At 40.0% G+C, this 21,284-nt stretch overlaps 1 protein-coding gene across 5 annotated transcripts in view; it reads right to left on the bottom strand.

The window, feature by feature from the left end:
• LOC122781617 (protocadherin-15-like) overlaps positions 1–21,284 on the bottom strand; it is a 266,246-nt gene that overhangs the window by 203,975 nt on the left and 40,987 nt on the right. Inside the window, exon 1 of one of the 5 annotated variants that reach the window (XM_044045414.1) lies at positions 12,991–13,093. The exons of the other annotated variants lie outside the window; for them this stretch is intronic. The gene's annotated coding sequence lies outside the window, so the exon portion shown is untranslated. Of the gene's footprint in view, positions 1–12,990; positions 13,094–21,284 lie in introns of those variants that run through there. 5 annotated transcript variants of the gene reach the window in all.

The following is a 21,284-nucleotide window of genomic DNA, read 5'->3' as shown; positions in this document are numbered from 1 at the left end:
AAGGCACATTCTGGAGACAAACGATTGGTGCCAGTGTTACACCGAGGCCTTTGTGATTATCCAGTTGCAGTTATCAGCTTAGACTTTTAGCAAAGGTCAAAGGCTACCTCCCCCCGAAAATATCTTCTCGAGGGCAGTCCATGATTCTATAACCTCATGGAACTCTGAAGCTCGTTGTGCAGCGCGTCTTCTGAATGTGAACATAACACGCCAACATTGGCCTCGCTCCACTGGCTCCCACTACGTTTTAGGATTGCTTTTAAAATCCTGTTGGTTTTTTTTAAATCGTTAAATATCCTGGCACCGCAGTATCTGGCTGAAACGGAACTTAACTAAAAGACCGAACCTTTGCAGTGGCAGCACCTTGGTGTTTAATTCAGGTAGCGCTGGACTCCCATTTGTTTGTTTTTATGTTTTTTATTACATATTACATCTTTCTAATTTATTTATATGTCGTTTTTTATGTTTTCTATTTTGCTGAATTTTATTGACGTCATTCTGTACAGCACTCCAGTTATTCAGTTAAACCAGTTATTTTTAAATGGGCTCGAGTTGAGTTGAGATGAGTTGAAAAATATCCCAAATATCCCAAATAGGTCCCAAATATCAAATAGGTTCCAAATGTGGGACCTTGGGGGCTGCGTTTGAGCTGCGTATGAACATTATGAACGTTAAATGTGATGTGATTGGCTCGCACCTGTGCTGGACCTTGGCTGACGCTCGAGCAACATGAACACTTCTCAACGTCTGCTGCATTCAACATGAGCAATGTGAAGCAACAGACCCACAATGCAGTTCCATGCAGTTCCAATGCAGTCTTTTTTATAAAGAATGTGTCTCATTCTGTATTTGGGTTTCTTGCTGTCCTTGCTGATGGTTCCTGCCACCAACAGCTGAGTGGCTGGGAAATGTGAAGCTGCTCTTGTAAATAATGTAAGATTTTCCTGAAGCAAGTCGTTGCACAATTTGTATCGTTTGCCCGCGTTGAAAAGAATTGAGGAAACTTTGCGTGACACGGTGAGGTAAATGGTAACCGGGGTTAAGATTCTCCCATATGTTGCGTCTGCATCGGGCAGCCCAACGCGGTACAAAATGGAGGACGACATGATTGCTGCTGATTGCGGGCAGCTGGACCTGTACCACACCAGCAAAACGGGAGAGGAAGAAGCCTTGGCAGAAAGTCAGTGAGGAAATCAGGTTAGTTGTGACAACAAGCATCTCTTATGCTATTTAAAGCACAAGTTAGCATTAGCGATAGCCCCGTTAGCACAGCTGGGCTTCAACAGTTTTAACACATGTATTCTTGACTCTTCAGTTCCGTTCTGCATGTCATAAAATGAGTTAGATCAACTTAACGTGTATGTTTTTAGAGGATGTACGTCGAAGAGAATGAGGGACAATTACCTCAAGGAATAGGGACTGATGGTCAATTAATGGTGCACCCTTACTGAGAACAAGTATCTGGGCTTTTCCATTGTATAGTTTGAGCACTAGTCGACTTGAATCGACTTGATTTTGTTGCTTTCCCATTAGTGATAGTACCTGGTACCTGTTGCTTTCTTTGGTATCTGCTCTGGTGAGGTTCCAAGTGAGCTGAGCCGATTACCAAAATGTCCAACGCTAACATGGCTGCTGTCAGCAAAATACACCGTGGTCTGTCAATGAGGTGCAGACGCTCCTGTGTTTGGTGACTGATGAGCGCTGGATGTCACTCATAAAACAACGTCACGGCACCTACATTGAGGAAGTACTATGAAGTAAAGGAAAACAACGTCCCTGACACCCAAACCGAGTACAGCCGAGTCAAGTAGAGCTAGAATTACACTGTATTATAGAAAAGCAGCATATGTGCATCTTATACTTATCGTATTTTATGGGTAATACCATTTTCTCTTTCAATAATAACACTAACAGGAATCTATAAAGTCATCCCACATGCATTGCAGCAAGTGGATAATGTATTCAGCCTCATCTCATGTCAAATGAGCCTGGTGGTCCACTAAAACCTCTCATTCTCTCTAATTCACAGCAACCGCAGCACTGATCTCAGAGGTTCTAATCCCTGTGCTTTAGGTATCCCATGACTGCACTCTAAATCTCTAAAATCCTCGCTGAGCTACCTCCATGCGGGTGCCTCGACCACTCTGTGCTGTCTGTTTAGCATCAGCAACGCACTCTCTGTATCACAAGGCAACCCCTGCCGCCGCTCGACACAACGAGAGCCACTTACCCGCACAGTCTTAAACACACAATGCCGATGCCAGACAAAAGAACCCCTTTTTGACTTCTTTCTAAAACATCTTTCACCTCCACAGGTCATTTCACCCCTGCTTATTGCAGCATGGCTGGGATTGTCACAGGGTCCGTTTTGATGATTTACCACCAGTAAATGGAATGTTTAGAATAAAGATGTGCATTTATAGGGTTAAGAGACACATATAAGGAGATGTTTTGGTAAGAAAGAGACTTGAACAGTGAGTAGAATGCATTTGTTGGTCATCAATAAATGATTAAAAGTGTCTAGTGCGTCTGGTTGGTCTTCCACTATCAAAACAATCACTCTATATTGGGCAACTAAATAATGCCAACAGTTCAGATCTACCCCGATACAAGAGGAATTTTTTCATTTTTCACCATTACACCGCTGCATTAATGGCTTCTCTGCCGCCGCCGCCGCCACGTGGTGTGATAGTTACATTGAACCTCTAGCCTCCATTGAATTATCTTCTGAAAAAGGCATGTATTAATGAATACTTGTGTAAAACTATACAGGAAGAGAAGAAGGAGTTTAAATCTCAGAAGATTTAAGAAGATGCTCCACACCCTTCACATTTTGATTTAATTTGTTTAGATTGAAGCTATTTTAACAACGAACTAATCATGTAGTTTTACAATAAAGGAACCACTGTCTCTCTATAATTTATGAAGCAATACATTCCACACAGCATATTTAATGGTCCTCAGTGGGTGTATCTGTCACTTTATTAAAGAAATTCAGGCAGTCTAATTTATCATTGTATACTGTATAATGCACTGTACATTATTAACATGTCTTTTATGGTGCTCCAAACCACACATAGGATGTACAGGTTACTTTCTTGTACAAGTTGTCAGACATAATTAGTAACAAACATCAATGCAACTGTCTGGAAAAGTTTCTAGAGACAAAAATTATTCACTGTTTTACAGTGGATGTTTTTGGGTTACTTATACAGTATAATGGACAAAAGGACAGTTTTTCTCAATGGACTTTGTCTCTGGGCAATTATTGTCTGCTACATGGCACAACTCACAACCAATCCAGACCCACCACTTAACCAAGAGAACTACCAAATAAACTTACCAACCAACCAGCAAAAACCCACCAAGCGAGTCAACTGAACCTATCAATCAACCAACCCAAATAAACCCACCATCCAACCAAACAGCCAACTAACCTACCCAAGCCCACCAACCAACCAAAACCAAGAGACCAACCACCCAAGCAACCAACCACTCAGGCTTTTTATTGTTTCACAGCATGAAGTGAGACTCGTCTGTAGTTATTCTTTTTTTTTTAACAAACTTTTATGATAAAGTCAACTATTTGTTAGTCAAAGGCCAAGAAAACATGTTTCTTTTTGTTTTTTTCCTCCAATCCAGTTTTTTTTTTGCAAACAGCAGATAAAGATTAATTGGCATTTCCACTAAATGCCTTTTTCGAAGAAGAGGGAGAAAAAAAAAGAGCAAAAAAAATCACAGATGTTGAGTTTCCAAGTTACAATATGTGATATTTGATCCACAGTTAATTAAGAAAAAGTATGAAATCGCACACTTCACTGGCTTTGCTGCTTGGCTTCTGTTCATCACCCAAGTCTCTGTATGTTTTTCAACCAAGACTCATTCTCCCAAAATACCTCCTGCTGCTGACTTTTTGTTTAACTATAAAGATGCACAAAATGTATATAGTGGAGAACTAGAGGCAATAATATGGTAATACGAAGATAGTATGAGATGATACGTTGGTGTAATTTGGTCGAGCTTTATCATGTTTTAAATCTATCAGAGTGAATATTGAATTAAGGTTCACCTAAAAAGATTATATCGCAGATCAAATTGCCATCATTAATATCTGTCAATATCTGGTACCTGGTGCCTTTTTTTTTGGTACCTGCCTGTTTCTGGACATTGAGAATAAAAACGCAAACAAATGTTACTATAAATAAGTTAATAAGCTACAGTGTTTTTAGAAATAAAACTTTTTTTTCATTTTAAGTGTTAACACACCATTTTAACATGCAGTAAATTGTAAATAACTGCCAGTTATTGAAAGTTACTCTGAAAAAATGGGCAAAAGCACTTACTCACAGGATATTTTCTTGTCCTTTTATGGTTAAAAGACAGCCAAGGCTTAGGTGATGAAGCAAATTGTCCAAAAAAATGAATCAGTCCATCTTGAACAGAGAGAGTCACTGCTTTAAAACCCCCAAATTGCAATTGCCATCCTCGGTACGTCCGAAAAAATTGCAGCGACGTATTTTACCCAAACAATTCAGCCCTAATTAGAAGAGAGGACTTTAATCTAAAGCGACGCCATATTATTCCTGGTGCAGAAATCAGACCATCTGTCTCCTGGACCACATCTGTGACTCATTTCCATGTTCTCTTCAGTCTTTTTTTTTTTTTTTTTTTTTTTTTGTCTTAATGGAGGTTCAGTGCCAGGTCTTTCCAACACTTTCCATTTCATTTCTCTACAAGTGCTGGCATTGAAATACTTTCCCTGCCTCTGATATGTGACACTGGGCTGCTGATCTGATAATGGAACGCTCGCTGTGCAGCATCAACCCTCCGCACACGTATAGGGAGAAGATGGTAAGTCCTATAGCACCTACAGCAGCTCCTCCGTATCTGTATCACTGGAAATGAATACACCAGTAGGAAAGTGAAACAGGAAGAAAAAGTTTTGTTCTCTCTTTTTCCCCAGTTGTTCCCGTGTTCCTCTTCCTGTCACGATGCACTTGAGCCCAAACCATTTCAGGCATCACTACCCATGAGTCTCTTATCAAATTATATTAAAATTGTTACCCTGAGGTGTCCATTGTGAATATGAATACAGTCATATTTGCTGAATGATGAGTAATGTATAATGGTACTGCACTATAGGGAAAATATTATTTTATCCTGTGAAGAAATCCCAATTTTCATAACTCACAATTTTCTTTTTTCCATTCAGTCCTTAGAGTAACAGGTTTAAACTGAGAAGCACCAACTTTTGTCGTTTCTGATAAGGATGAGCCTAAATTACAACATACAACATTACAACTCCAATGATGCAGGGTTCGCAACGTGTGGAGCTAAGAGGAGCTGCATTCAATGAAGTTAAAAAGGAAAACTGATCTGAAAACTGCAATGACTGGATACAGGTTTGAAACATTATACATTATAAATATACATTTCCCAAAATAATGTTTCAAACCTGTATCCTAACTAAATGTGTAACCCTAACCCTAAAATAAAAATCCTCGGCTGCCTGGATGACACGGCCAGTTCCCGCTCCCTCTGCAACGCTTTCAACATCAAAAACAGCTTCTTCTCCACAGTCACACGCACAATGAGTGCTTACCTGAAGAAACAAGGACAGTACATACATACTTTATATCGCTACTTTCTCAGTGGTTCCAGTGCCTACAGTGACAATGAAGCGTAACCTTGGACACAATTTCCACGAAACGTCTTTGTTTAATGCGGTTTTCATGTATTTTGCTCCTCCAAAAAAAAGATGTACATGGATTCTACGTAAAAGTACATACGCAGAGGCATGGTACGCACATGGAAAGAGGCGAGGGCGACTGCGAAGCGCTCATCCACAGTAAGTGGGAGCATGATGTGCCTAGAGCGTTGTAATCAGCTCTGCTCTCAGCATTTTTATAAAGATCTGATGTGAAAAACATACAAAAAAAACCACACATCCGGCTCTCCAACAAGCTCTATCTCTATCTACTCTCTATCTACTGGAGGCGAGCCACCCAGTGTGATGATGATGATGATGATTATAATTTTTTTTTAGCTTCCTCCTCTATGCGCCACATGCTACAGGCTTTTTCTCTCCATCCTTTGAATGAACACAGCACTCCATTACCTGTGATTCACCGCCGCCCTGTGCACCTCCTCCTCCTCCTCCTCCTCCTCCTCCCTCCCTCCTCCTGGCTCACTCCAGTTTTTTTTTTTTTTGTTACGTTTGCCCTATAAATACTTAATGGAGAAGACGCCCTAAGCAGGCCCCGCCTTTCATCGTGACACGGGTGAAAATAGATGTGCAACCCGGTCCTGAAGCTCGGACAGGTGATAAAGAGCAGACATCAATCGAGATGCAACCACAGGAAAGTAGCAAAACATGAGGTTTGTCTTTTAGAATCTCCAGGAGACTTTTTGAGTGGATCTTTAGTGGCGAGCAGTTGACAAAAACTGACCATTATTGTCATACTTGGTTAATGTTTTGGTCGTTTCCTCGATTAATTGATTACTTCTTTGGTTCAGAAAATGTTGATCAGTGTTCCCCAAACTGCAAAATGATGATTGAATGATGAAAAATTCGAAAGTTTCAATAATTACTTTCTTATATTCAACAAAGAACCAATTATTCTCAATTTAAGAAGCTGAAAACTCCAAATAGTCGACCATTAATAATCATGGAATCCAGTTATCCTGCATATCTTTCTTTTATTTATTTAAGGACCAGTTTGTGAACTTTAATCTACCGAGATAAAATAAATACAATATTGTTGTGTTCCTCATGTTAAAGGTGGATGATGTAGCCGAAAATTTAATATAAGTAAAGATCATTATAAATGTCAAGAAAAATAAAAGATTTAACTTAAGTGAATTAATTGAGGTTTTAAATAACTTTTATTGACAGAGAAGAACAAACGCTTATGAAACGATGAAACATTTCACAGCGTTAAAGAGCAATTATATGTTACGAACTTTACACCTATAAATAATGAACCTGTGCTGTGTTAATACTGAGCAAAAGTCTTTTGTGAGAGACATATTTCACCCCACAATGCCACTCAATTCCACAGACTGGTCCTGGAAATGCTCTATCATGTTTTCATTCTACCACAGAGTGAATATTGAAGTCAAGCTGACAATTTCAAGTCAGAAAAATGTAAATATTTAACATATTTTCCACCCAAATTCTTCAAACCTGAGATTGTTTTAGAAACGTCACCATTTTATCATCCTACACGAATAAAATTTAAGCGCTGAAACACTTTTAAACACTTTTTTTTAAAATGACATCCTGTCATGGGTAAGCAGAAATGAGGACATTATGAATCATGAGCAAATTCCAACCATGAGTCAATTTCAGCCCCGAAAACTTGCAGAGGATTTCTGCGGGGAAAAGCAAAAGATGAAGACGACATTCACCTTTTCCAGCGTGACGATGACCCAAAGCACACATCCAAATCAACAAAAGAACAGCTTCACCAGTGGAAAATTAAAGTTCTCGAATTGCCCAGACAGAGTCCAGACTTTAAAAATCCACAGCATATCCAAATATGTGGGGTGACCTCAAGAGGGCACTGCACAGAAGTTCCCCAAAATATGACGAGTCAAGATGTGAAAGACTTAATTTTCACCTAAGTATAATGTGCAAATTATTGCAACTATAGGCTATTGTGCTTTCCTATTAAAAGGTTAACATTGTTTTATTAAATTCTAAAGGTTAACACAGGATTAATTTCTGAAAAGGGTTTAAACTAAAGAGTTTTTAATAAGCAAAGATATTAATAATATAAAATAATACAAAAGAAAACAGATGAGATGAGGACAGAACCAAAAAAAAAAACATTAACAAATTAAAGATTTCAGAGAAGCCAGAAATTCAAGGGCAAAAGTCTGGGAAAACAAAACAAAAACAAAACATCTGACAATGAAACGAGAGAAAGAGGCTGGAAGATCATCGCATGCATAAAAAAGACAGGAAGTAAGCGAAGGATCATCAGTGGGAGCACAATGATTCACAGACATTGTCAACAAACATTACAGACAAAATGAGAATGAATTGTTGAGGACTGATGAATCATCTACCCATCTCTGCCGAGAGCGTGATGCTTCCACCAACTCTGTGAACTCAGCTAACATCCGCGTCAGCAGATTTCTACGCGTTAAAACGAGTCCACATGCTTCCCAGGTGCTCTGGTGTCTGTTTGGGACGACAATTTGCCTCCATTTTCACCGCAAACGCTGCATCGTGGGCAAAGAATGCCAAGCTATGCTGCTGGAAAACTTTGTCATTCTGATGCACTTATAGGCTGTATATATTGAATTAAATCGGGGGTTTTATCATTATCCGATTTGCTCATTCATGCTTTCATAAATCGATGACTAGTGGACAAACAGCCCCAGACACAAGGCGAGCAAACATTTAGGTAAAACAGGAAGTCACACCATGCAAAAAAAATACACTATACGAACCGAGTATTGGTAAACCAACCGGAACTGTATTCAAATATATATATACAGTACTTTTATATAGAGTTCCACTCTTCTTGGAACACTTTCTTTAACATTTTGAAGTGTTTCTATGTGAATTTGAGTCCATTCGTTCATTCTGTAGAGCATTTAGAGAAGACCTGGCCCACAATCTTTGTTCCAGTTCATCCCAAAGGTGCTCAATCATGGGGTTGAGGTCCAGTCATGTTCTTCCACAGCAAACCATATCTTTAAAGCATCTTCAAAGGGTCTTCCTCAAACTGTTGCCACAAAGTTGGAAGCACAGCATTGTCCAAACATGTATGCTAAAGAGTTAAGGTTGTCCTTCACTTGAGATAAGGAGCCCATGGAGCCAAAAGCCTGATTCAAACAACTGCATTCAAGCAGGTGTGTCCAAAATAAATCTACAAACCAACCTTAAAGTTAGCAAACATGTCCAAACTTATGAAAGAGCAGAACTCATTATGACAGCGCCGTTGCAGCATTTCTCTTTTTCACGATCATTATTCGGACGGCTACATGCAGGCATCAGACAAAAGGACAAGAAAATGTCCGCGCACAAATTGCGGCTCACACAAACTTTTTTAATTGCCTCGCAGGTAACATTCTTCTTTAGACCCTGTACTCAGATAACTTACCTGGGAGGTCATTAAAAAGTTTGCGAGAGTCTCAAATGGGAGTGCAAGACATTTCATTTTGTCTTTTGGCAATCGTCTCTTCTGTGCAGCAGCAGCAGGAGCGGCGGCTAGTGCTCATCAAATTTGGATGTCCAAGCTTCTAATCAAGCAATGTGAGTTCACCAGTCCCTGTGAGAGTCGCAGTAAACAGCAATCAATCTCCTAACTTCCAAATACCAGACCCGTCAATCAACCTGATGCAAAAATCCTTCATTTCCAACCAACACAGTCAAAACAGTCACGTTAAAGCTGTCGTACGTAACTTTTTTAACACAAACAAATGTCTGTTACGTTGTCGAGTTCACGCGGTGTTAATGAAGTATCTGTCATGACATTTCCATGACTTTTTTTTATGTCAAGGCAACAGCAACCCTGTAAAAATAGGTCGGAGTTTGACTGAAAACACACAAAGAAACGTCCATGAAAAGTGAATTTGACCAAAAAAGTCCAACTTTTTCTGGAACTATTTATGAGCTTAAAATCATATCAGGATATTCCATCATCATATTGCAATAAAATCATCAGTAGTAGTTGTAGTTAAATATAGAATTTCTAAATAAAAGTGACTGTCTCTGTAAGGAACAATTTATAGTTTGAAATAAAAGTTTATTTATGATGCAGAATTAATGTATTTCTCAAAAAAACAAGCAAAAATAACTGTAATTAGGGCCCGAGCCACAAATGGCAGGGGCCGAAACGGCTCCTGGCACAAATTCATGCGAGGAACCTACTGTTATCCTTCAGATTTGTATTATATCCGTGGCTCTGCGGTCATTTTTGAGGGGATTAACGTGCATAAAAACTCTTGAAAGCTTCCATGGAGGTCAGGTTCTGGCGAAAATGTGATATTGGCATCGTTCCCAGAGGCAAAATTGAGTTCCACCGAATTCCCTGAAACCCCGTTATGGTTGTAGAGTTGGCTTTAAATGTCATTCTAAATGATAATTTGGTTTTTAAATGACTTAAAAAACCCCAGTATTGCGCTTAAATTTCCCAACAATTGATGACAACGTCCTGGAAATGAAGACTGTGTTAAGCAAAGTAAACTTCTTCACATTAATGAACCGAAAAAGACAATGGAAGACTTGTGCACCGACAGACACGGATGTGAACATATGGCGCAAAGAGACCATTTGAAGTCAAACATTCAGAGACAGGTGTCTAATTACACTCACACAGCAAACACCGCAGCATTTCCTGTTAATTAAAAAATAAAACCTGCGAGGCATCGAAGCGAACTGTGGATTCTACTATAAATACCAACAAAAACATCAGCATCATCATCTTTAGTTCCACACGAAGCCTTTAGCTTTGACTTTTACTATGACATCAGCGGTGTAAATGCTAAGGGTCCTTTTTTTGGCAGGTCACAGAAATACTCAAATAACTCATGGCCGAGTTCCATTTAGCTTCAGTTGACGGTCACGCTGTCCCGACCCACATGATCTGAACGGACCCTTCGTTAATGTGATGAGTAACAGCTGTGCTCTTCCTGCTAAAACGTGTCAAAATTAAACACCTTGTGCACAAAACTTTGCAGATGTTCGGATGAGCTGTGATTCCGTCGCCAGATGGTCTCTGGTACCTCCACCGAGGAGCTTATGTTCCTCTGTTTGTCAGTCTGTGCAAAGCCTGTCCCACACGAGAGGATTTTCTCATCGGACTTGATTTTCTCACGGAAACGAGAAAAAACGTGATTTAACGTGACTTCAGAATACTACTGAGGGGCTACCGCAATGACAAGTATATGGGCGCAAAAGCTCCATTTCTCTGCTCTCCGTTATCCATCCATCTTCTACCACTTTATCCCCCACATGAGCGTCGCCAGTCCATAGTTTTTTAATTTTCTAGATAACACAAATGGTCAAGGAGTTACAGTAAATCATTGATTGGTAACAGAAGTGTTAAAAGCTGTTGTGTGTGCGATGTTTTGTGCAACAAAAACTGTGGATGAAGTCATGGCTGAGAAGACAAAGTACACAACATCCGTTTCCCGCTCGACTTGCTCTCATTGGTTATTGCAGAGTTCTGCTCATGCCCCCAATTCTTACGATTTGAAATCAGGAAGACTCTGATACGGCCGTTAACAATCGTGTCTCTGTAAATCTCTCACACTCCAGGACGATTTAGCCAGATAATCTGTTCAAATCAGCCTAAAATTGGAAAAGATTGAATGACTTTATTCCTCCCATAGGGGGGAAACACACAAAAGACAAATGATTGTCGGAAGGACCAGATCGGGAATGAAATCTGACCCCAAAAAACGAGTCAGAAAAGAAGAAACTTAATTTCAAAATACAAGGCGACAATTCACCACATCAATATCACCACAAGAAAATGTGAAAAGTCAAACGTTTGTGAGCAATTAGAGACTTGTTTTGGATAAATGCATGAAACTTAATAAAGTAGTAGATGACTTCAATATTCTACATCTGTAAATCTCTCACACTACAGGACAATTAAGCCAGATAATCTGTTCAAATCAGCCTAAAATCGGAAGAGACAAATGATTGTCGGAAGGTCCAGATCGGGGATAAAATCTTGCAAGTGATGCTCTTTGTGATGATACTTTCTCGGTGTGTACGGTGTGTAGGTCATGACCCAAGGAAGAAATAGCTACATGAAGAAATGATTAGATTTTGATGGTGATCCAGAACAAACTGAGCCGCCCATATTAAAAACAATCCACTACCTTGAACGAGAATACAAATTTGTATGGATTTAAAGAGCGTTGGAAATGTTGTGGCTAATGAGAATATAGCAGCTAACAAAACACATTAAAAAACATTAGTCTTGCTATTTCTATTTTTTTTTTAATCCGGAAATGTTGCATATTGTGAATATATAGGTGAAAAATGTAAGTTTTATTGCTCTTATCAAGTCTCTTTACTTACATAAATAAGTAATAACAGATATATACTGTTCTACTGTATATACACCAGGGTTTACTTCTCTTCTCCTGTGAAAAGTCCGTAGCGACTTTGCTCTGCCGTCTAACGTTGGTGATAATGGTGTTACTGAGGGAGTTCAATGTCTTTCCAGGTTACTTTGTATAAATCAAATAAATCTCAGCTGCATCTTAACAAACATCTTAACAGTGTTTTCTGAGTGCACTTGCTGCTTGTGATGTGGTGAATGCCAAAGCCACCACCAGAGCTTTTAAATATATAGATTACAAATAGCCTCGGAAATGAATAACCCTGGATTTCAGAAGCGACTGAAGTTGTGAAGGAACCACGTGTTTCCTCCTGCAGCGTGATTGCTTCCTCACCTACAGTACAGCCCCCGCACACACACACACACACACACACACGTAACCAGGAAGTTATTGCACGTCAATCACACCCTCAATAAAAAGGTGTAATTGATATGTATGAGGCTATTCACAGAAAGAGAACATTAAGAAACGCAGCTGTGGCTTCTATTCAACTTAATGAGCACTCAAGCCTTTTTCATTCAGTGAAAAATGAGATTTTCAAACAAGTTGAATTATCATTATCAACATATTTTTTTTCTTTGTTTAACGAAAAAAAAAAAATCAGTTCAGCATTTGCCAGTGTACGTACGATAATTGCCTTTCCCGGTCCATGGGATATCATCCACAGTTAATCTGATGCGCTCAGGCTGCGTTTGAAAACTTCACCCTCCCACAGAAATTAGCAGCACAGATCAGCTGAGGTGAGCGACGGATTACGCGTTTCCACGGCGACATGATACTGTGAAAATACAACTCTTCCCAAAGAAGCTCAAACCCTTTTTTCATGAGGCGTAATAAAAAAAAAAAAAAGGAAATACAGAAAACAGTCGTGCGTAAAAACCAGAGAAGACATCTTACCATATTTGGCTCCAAAAGTACTCAACAAATCCTTCCTGTTTTCACGCCGGAAAATCCTACTTCTCTGCTGTTGCTGTGAACACTCACACACATCCCCGGTGTGTCCGACACAGACAGACAGACAGACAGACAGACAGACAGACAGACACACTTCACAGGAGAGCTGCTGCTGCTGGAGGGCTGCATATCCTGAGTCTGACACCAGCAAACTGATGGAGTTGAACTCCATTCTCTCACCCCCCTCCCCCCCTCTCTCTCTGCATGACGTGCAAAGGTAATCTTATTACACCGGTCAGTAAAGGTGAGCTGGATAAAGCTCGTATACGTCGCCCCTCCTCCCACCTCGTATCTGCCAGACATGCACCTGCAGCAGCTCAGGTAGCGGCTACAACACCTGGCCTGCATGGATAATCATATTTATGAGCATCTTTTTTATTTTTTTTGTTGATTTAGACATTGTTATAAAATATAGTATAAGTACTGGTATCACAGTGATCGTGGTAAAAAAAAAAAAAAGACTGTATCAGATATGAGGAGAAAGAAAAATGTGAATTCTGGGTTCTCAAACTCAAAAACTTTTATCACATGATAGCCATCCATCTTCTACCGCTTTATCCTCCATAGGAGGTGCTGTGCCAATCTCAGCTGACATAGGAGCGACAGGCGGAGGTCACAACCTGGACAGATGACCAGTCCATCGCAGGGCCACATACAGAGACAAACAACCATTCACTCTCACTCATACGGTTAGTTAGAGTGTCCAATTTACCTAATCCCCAAATCTGCATGTCTTTGGACAGTGGGAGGAAACTGGAGAACCCGGAGAAAAGCCACAAACACACCCTGCCCTGGTTTCTATAAAACAATATTGTTTTCTTTCTAGAACAGAAAAGTTTAATTTTGTACAAAAACAAGCCAAACTTGGTAGATAATGAAGGCTGTGATAACCGTTCTGGTATTTGACGTGAAAAATTAAATACAGCAAAAACCCCTAATCTATATTTCATCAGGCCGTCTCATTAACTCCCTGCATAGTTAATTCAAGCTCGTTGTACTCCTTTAATTGGACTCTGGTTCTTGTCACAGAACAAAAGGTCTACAGCAAATAAGGTCAGTACCACTCCGCTACACAAGGTGGCGATACATGTATTCCATTTGACCTGTTCAGTCATAGTTGTTGGCATTTAGAATCTTAAATCAACTCTAAACTATTGACTTCTTAAAGCTGACAGTTGTTCTCGCTACTTCCAGCTCAACATGTAATAGCAATTTGACCTTTGACCCCATTATATGGGTGTCTTAGTTTAACTAAAAATTTCATTCTGTTTAATTTATCGTCTAGTTTTAGTTGTTCTAAAGTGATAATTACTGTTGATTATTATTTATTTATTTTCAAATGTCATTTAAATGAAATGAATATTAATATAAAGACAAGAACAGAGAACATTACTGGATCTTGTTCTATGGAAATTAGATTTGGTTGAGATTAGTGTTGTGAGATAGCTCGGTAGTTTCAGGGTTGCGGGGCTTTGTAATTGAAGTGCCTGACATGTATATTCTTTGTCTACTTTAAAGCTCAGCCCATCATGAAAAACACTCAAAACCAAAACCAGCACCATGTTGGAAGGAAGTTGCACTGTTTTAATGCATAGATGGAAGCAAGCAGGTTCTTATAAAGCAGGTAACGTGACAGATAACACGTCTGCTCACTGAATTTTGTGCAACAAAGAAGTGAAGTTGATATTTAGGTAAATGTCGCCCTTGTTAGTTACGACGCCACCTCTTTCGCGCCCTGCATTGCTTCATGTACGTAGACGTCGAGTCATAATTACTATGTGTTGTGGACACTGTCCACTGTCTCGCTCTCACCACCGCTGACGTGAGATTCCGTGCAGAATAACGAGTGAGTGACGTTAAGCAAAGAGAGAACAAATGACGATGTGATGCCTGGGAAATTAAAATTCCAAGATCTCTGTCTCACCAGAGACAAATGACAAAGACTGACTTTGACCAAGATCCCAAAAGGGACAATCACTTGTCCAGATGCTTGTCCAGAGCACGCTGCAAATTAATAAAAGTGGACGAAGCAGCTCTTACAAGTTCAACACATTCAGTCCTTGAATTTGAGGGGAATTGGTCCTGGAAAGTAATTGATAAGTCCTTGACTTTGATGCCAACCAAGGCTTTTATGTGTAAGTCGTAAAACATGTTGGATTATTGCAGATCTGGAATAAGATTCCACACTTGTGAAAATCTCCCAGGGGACATTTCAAGGGTCAGTTATATTCCCTCTGTCAATTCCTACAATATATCGCTCGATCTCCGTGGATTTTAAAGTGCTCACTGAACCCTGAACAGCTTGAAACCGGCACTGGCGTTGCTCATTTCTGCAGAAGCTCTTCCTCGTGCCTCTGTGCGTCACGAGACGTCTGAAGGTCCACCCACCCCAGCGGTGATGATTTCAGAAACTGCCGCTTGTATCTTGGATTGTCTTTTTCCTGTACGTGATAAAAACGATGGACCAGGGTCACGAAAGCCAACCGCGGAGGTCAAACAAATCCATAACTTATTAGAGTAAGAACCGCTGCCTTGTCTGACTTAAGGTCAACCAAGGCTATTTACCCGTCAGCTGTTAAATCCATGACTCTGGTCGGTGTCTTCGACTGCAGTGGAGCAGAGAAATAATACCACTGAGTTGCAGTTTGCTATGATTCACCTGTCACTTCACACACAACAACAGCTCCCCCCCCAGCCCTCCACTCAATAAACCCTAATTGGCTGCTCTGCTGACTGGGTCCTGACTAAAGGTGAGTAAATGAAAAGAGTAAATTAATTAAATGAAAGTAAATGAATTACATTTAATTAAGTTTGCCTGTGTTGTGTTTTTTCCTTTTGTTTACTTACTTTGCTCTTGCTGTTGTGTCTACACTCCTCTTCTCAGACTGCACCAAGTTTACTTTCTCTGATTATCAGTCTTTTCTTCTTCTGCGGCAATTTTTACTGTTTGCTCAGACAAACACTCCAGGGAGTCTGTCTGAGCAAACAGTAAAAATCACCTGCCGTGGTGCCGCTGCTATATTTTAACATAGGGTTTTTTCTTTAATAATCAAATCATATACCTTTAAATACCTGTCTGTAATCAAGGAAATGTCAGGAAATGAGTGGATTTGAGGAACCGAGGCAGCAAAGAGCTTTTTCTTTGAAACAGTGGTGAAGGATCATTTTCTCATTGTGGTAAAAAATAGACAAAAAAAGCTCAAATCCCCAAAAAGCGGCTGCTCACTCAATTGGAACACACCTGGAAAGTGAGTCTCACATGAGCAGTGTAGATGTCCCAGAATAAAAAGTGATGTTACAGCTCACGTAATGGGTCATTTTCTGGGTCTCAAAATTCTAAAAAAAAGTTATTCTAACAAGCCTCTGTTATGGTTCAAGCAAGTGCGGAAGCACATACAGACAGAGCCACCAAAAACAGTACTTCACTCCCACTCCAGAGAAGTAATTACTGAAGGAGAAGACAAAACAACAATAAACAAGAGAAACGCTTGTTGGTTAATGCAGGACAACTTCTGTTTCCTCCACATAAGAGCAAAACATGGAGCTGCATCACCTCTTATCGTTTTCTATCAACATACGACACATATACGCCGCAACAATGGGCTCAGACATTTCTCCCGGCTATCGTTCTACACGTGTCTATATTTTGGTTGTGTTTCCCTACAATGCCCAGTGTTGTAGTCCACTTTCTGCATTTGGTTCCCTTGAAGCCCTACGAGGTGCATTCTCACCTACACAAACAAACCAGATTTTCAGAGCAGACAAACAAGGATTCAAATTAGAAGGGCTGGTATGAATGCACCCTATGTGTCCCTGCGATGGACTGGCGAACTGTCCACAGTGTATCCCACTCATTGTTTTTGCCATATATGTCACCAGCTCCCCCCGCAACCCTTATGTGGAGGATTAAGTGGTAGAAGATGGAAGGATAATCCATCAATTAAAAGGTACAACAACAACAAGAAACAGTTAATAAATTGGGTGTTTTTTGGTCATTCTTGGGTGCCCACTCTTAGTTTGGGGGCCCCAGGCAATTGTCCATCCTGATTGCCACTATTTCCACCTACAGGTGCACAAGTAAGGTTCAAGGTATGAGGCTCAAAATATTTCTGAAGATTGTTCTTGCGTTATACTTCAACAGAGTGTCCTCTAACTTCAGAAGGACTTGGTCCACCGATACTTGAGCTCCGCTATCCCTTTTGTGGAATGGGGTCACGTCTGGAGCCTTGAGACACTCCGGCATGAATGACTTTGAAATCACTCAAACAATTTCCGTTTTGGGAAATGGATAAAAGTCAGACAGGTCACCTGAGCAAGAGTTCAAAGCCACATTTGACTGCTTCTGCCATCCTTTGGTTTCCTTTTCACCTGCTGTATTTCAAAAACTGTCATGATGAGGAAATGATAGACACTTTGCAGTCGTACCACTTAATGGGAGTTACAGCCCAAGTTTCCCCGGTTCGGTTAGTTAATGTTGACGTGGCGAACATGTTGTGGAGTGGAGTGGATTCTTATATTTAGATTGTGGCTGATTGTAAAGGTGAAAAATAAAGACCCACTTTATGGCATTTTTATGCTTCAAACTGTGTCTCAATGTCTCGACTTGAATGAATGTGCTTTGATTCTCAACACGTATAATTTAAAAAGCACTGTCTCATTAGTGACTGTATTTTGTTTGTGTTTTTGACAACAGTGGGCGTTTTTAATTAGTTTCCTTTATTCTTATTTCATTACTCTTGGGGCTATTTGCAATTTTCAAAGGCATGCTGCACATTTTTTTTAAATTAGACAAATTACTTAGATGCAGATCCTAGACATAATAATTGCATACAGCATCTCATCCGTTTCATCACAAATGACAAACTGTATATGACTTTGTATAAAAATAGCATTGGAAGTGGCGTGCACAGGCCGTGTATGAACACAAAGAGCTAATTTTGGCTAAAGTCATCACTCCACTCCACTCTGCCTTGCTTGTTTTTTGGTATGATGAAGGCTTTGAGCAGAAACCTCTCTAATAATAATCAGCCGCTGCCCTGGCACTAATTCTCCCTCTCATCTTCTCTCTGTTGCTGCAGAGAAAATGAGGGTTTGGGGTTGAGGCACAACGACGCTCCACGTTGGAGGGTGATTAAGAGGGAGAAAAAACCCTCTCATCTCGGCACCATAGTTAAGCCCTCACATGGAGAAAGCACCAAAGGCAGCATGCATGTTCAGGTAGAGCTGTGGTTGCTGTTCACGCTTTTGTGTTTGTGTTCGCATTATCCCTTTAACACCGAGCAAACTGCTAGTTTCTAAGAAGCTAGGAAAAAAAGCGGGTAGTTGCTAAGAAGCTGAGAAATGATCTGCTAGTTGGTAATAAGCCAATGAATTAACTGCTTGTTTCCAAAAATGAAAGAAACTATACTATCTGGTAGTTGATAGAGGCTAATAAAGTAACTGCTTGTTGGTAAAAAGCTAAGGAATTAGCTTCTTGTTGCCATGAATGAAAGAAACGACAGTAACTAGTGGATAAGACGCTAAGAAACCAGTTGCTTGTTGGTCAGAAACTGAGGTATTATCTGCCAATTGGTAAAAAGCTAAGGAATTAGCTACTTGTTGCCATGAATGAAAGAAACTACAGTAACTGGTAGTTTATAAGACGCTAAGAAACTAGCTGCTAGTTGCTAAGAAGGAAATAAAGTAGCTGCTCATTTCTAAGAGGATAGGAAAAAGGCTGGTAGTTAAGAAGCTATGAAATTATTTGCCAGTTTCTAAGAAGCTAATGAATTAGCTGCTTGTTGCCAAAAATTAAAGAGTACAGCACAGTAGTTGGTAGTTGATAATATACTAAGAAACTAGTTGCTTGTTGGTAAGAAGCTGAGAAGCGCACTTTAGCATTACTGTAATTATGCCACAGTTTGTGAACAATTCCAGCGGGTTCTGAAAGCTGAGCAGTTGATTATGTTGCAGGAAGCTGGAGAATCAGCGTTTTTGTCACCAAAGAGGAAAGAGTTGGAAAAACTCCTGTACATAGCATTTTCACATAACTATGGTAACGCAAACTGCACATGTGCAAACATACCACCTGCGATACGCTAGTGTTAATAGTGCTAATAGTGCATTTATTTTTCTTTTCCTCACAGCAGGAGGTTATGTATCAGTTTCCATTTACAGTATTTGCTTAAGATAACAAGGACGGCAATAACTGAGAAACCTTATCATTGTTGTATTTTTATTGTTATTATTATTATTACACACCTCAAACATCTGCAGTGTGTGAAAGCAGAACGCATCATTAACACTTAATCTTACAAACATTGTTATGTTGTCATTGTGTTGTGTACTTTTTTAATAGTTCCTGGTCTTTAACATTCTCAGATACTATTCATGACTGTTACTATTATTTCTGTCGCTGCAACACTGCAAATTTCCTCATTGTGACACCTATAGAATGTCCCAGGAGTCACCTACGCAGTCAGTTTAGAGTATCCAACTAACCAAACTTGCACTGTGGAAGGAATCCAGAATACCTGGAGAAAACATACACAGACAATGGGAAGAATATGCAAATAAATGAAACAAAAAACAAAAAAACAGGAACTAGTCACATCACGTTGCCCTGGAAAGGATCCGTTAGCATGTGTTTCGACACCCATAGCTGTCTCCCTTCAAGGCTGATCATGCATGCACAAAATCCATCTAACCAGGAGCAGTTGCGTTGACTTTGAGGTGCCATGTATTCTTCTGAGAATGCTCAGAGTTGCATCAGTGTTTGGAACTCGAGCCTGGGGGTCCCTTTAAGACTGATGCACAGCGCTCGTTTGTATTCAGCTGAGGCTTCAGTCACTGAGCAGACAAGTCTTCTTCGGGGGGAAAAATCATTCCTATTAGTGATGTTGCAGTAATACAACAGCCTTCAGTCATTTCTTAAAAGCTCGAGAAACTGATTTCGCCTCTAGTAGATTTAAATTCCCAGCAGTGACACAGACAGCGATGGTTTAATTATTCTCAAAGAATGACATTTTATTTTTCCTCTATTTTGGAGCTGCAGAAAGTGGAGAAGGGTTTATTGTTTATTGTGATTTGGAATTGGAATTATTTTACCCATGACAATCCTTTATACAATCTTAGGGTCTTTTTATGCTTTTTATGTTTTGATAATTTTAGCTGTGGTAATGTATATGGTGAAACTGTATGTCTATAACACCCTGTGTAAAGAAAAATGTCCAAATTGAAAGCTGTAACTAACCTATAACTATTTAAATCAATTATTCCATGCTTTTATTCTGGAGTTTGTGGACTACCATTTATACTCTTTTTCATTTAGTCATTAACCAGGGAGGAAGTGATTGTGCATGTCTGGCCATTCCCCTGTGCTACATTTACTGTGTATAGTCTTGCTTTATTGTTTATAGTTCAGAATGTATTATAGCTGCTGGTGTATGATCACCAGACTCTTCTAAATATCCACAATTCTGTAGGAAAACTACCAATCCATGACTTTGACAGACAGCCAAAGACGCTGCCACCTTTGCTGGCATCTATACTTCCTTATCTACAGCATTCAGGTGGAGTAACATGCAAACTCAGGGTTTGCCTGGCTTCGTCCTCTACATTCAACCTTCATCAGCCACCGTTTATGACGTGTGAGGCACCGCGGATTATTGCTACAGATGGCTACTGCCTGCTGTCCCAAAGGTTTTGTACCCACTTCCTTGTCACTGGACCCATGAGGATACACCGACGGGGGCCTGCACACTGGAGAACCTCTCCCTGGTCAGTTGTGCCATCCCAGACAGACCGATCGAATAACCCGAATGGCTCTGATTAGATCCATTGCAAATTAGACCTAAACCTCTTATTCTTTGGATTTCTTAGAGAAACCAGGTGAGAACAGTGCCTTCTCTGAGCTCCTCCCACTAGCTGCTCTTTCTTCAGCTCTCTGTGAGCAGCTGGTCGGGTCTTACTGCAGTTTTAAATGACAGCTTTAGATGCTGCACTCTCCCCAAAAATACTTACTCCAGCATTGAGCTGCAATTATTTGTTGTGGATTCTACTAGTCCCCTTTTGGAATATTGGAAATAAATCCTATTATTTCTATGGTCAGGTTTGATATTGCTTTAAAAAAAAAAGAAGCAGTTTTAGCGAAGGTACATTTATTGCATCCAAGGTGCTAAGTGCGATTTTTACTATATGGAGGGTTTGATTAACACATTTGTTCCACAGCATCATCCACAATTGTTTACCCCTCTCAT

Source organism: Solea senegalensis, linkage group LG15 (genome assembly GCF_019176455.1).
Source record: "Solea senegalensis isolate Sse05_10M linkage group LG15, IFAPA_SoseM_1, whole genome shotgun sequence".
Classification (NCBI taxonomy): domain Eukaryota; kingdom Metazoa; phylum Chordata; class Actinopteri; order Pleuronectiformes; family Soleidae; genus Solea; species Solea senegalensis.
This window is presented reverse-complemented; position numbering and strand designations above follow the sequence as displayed.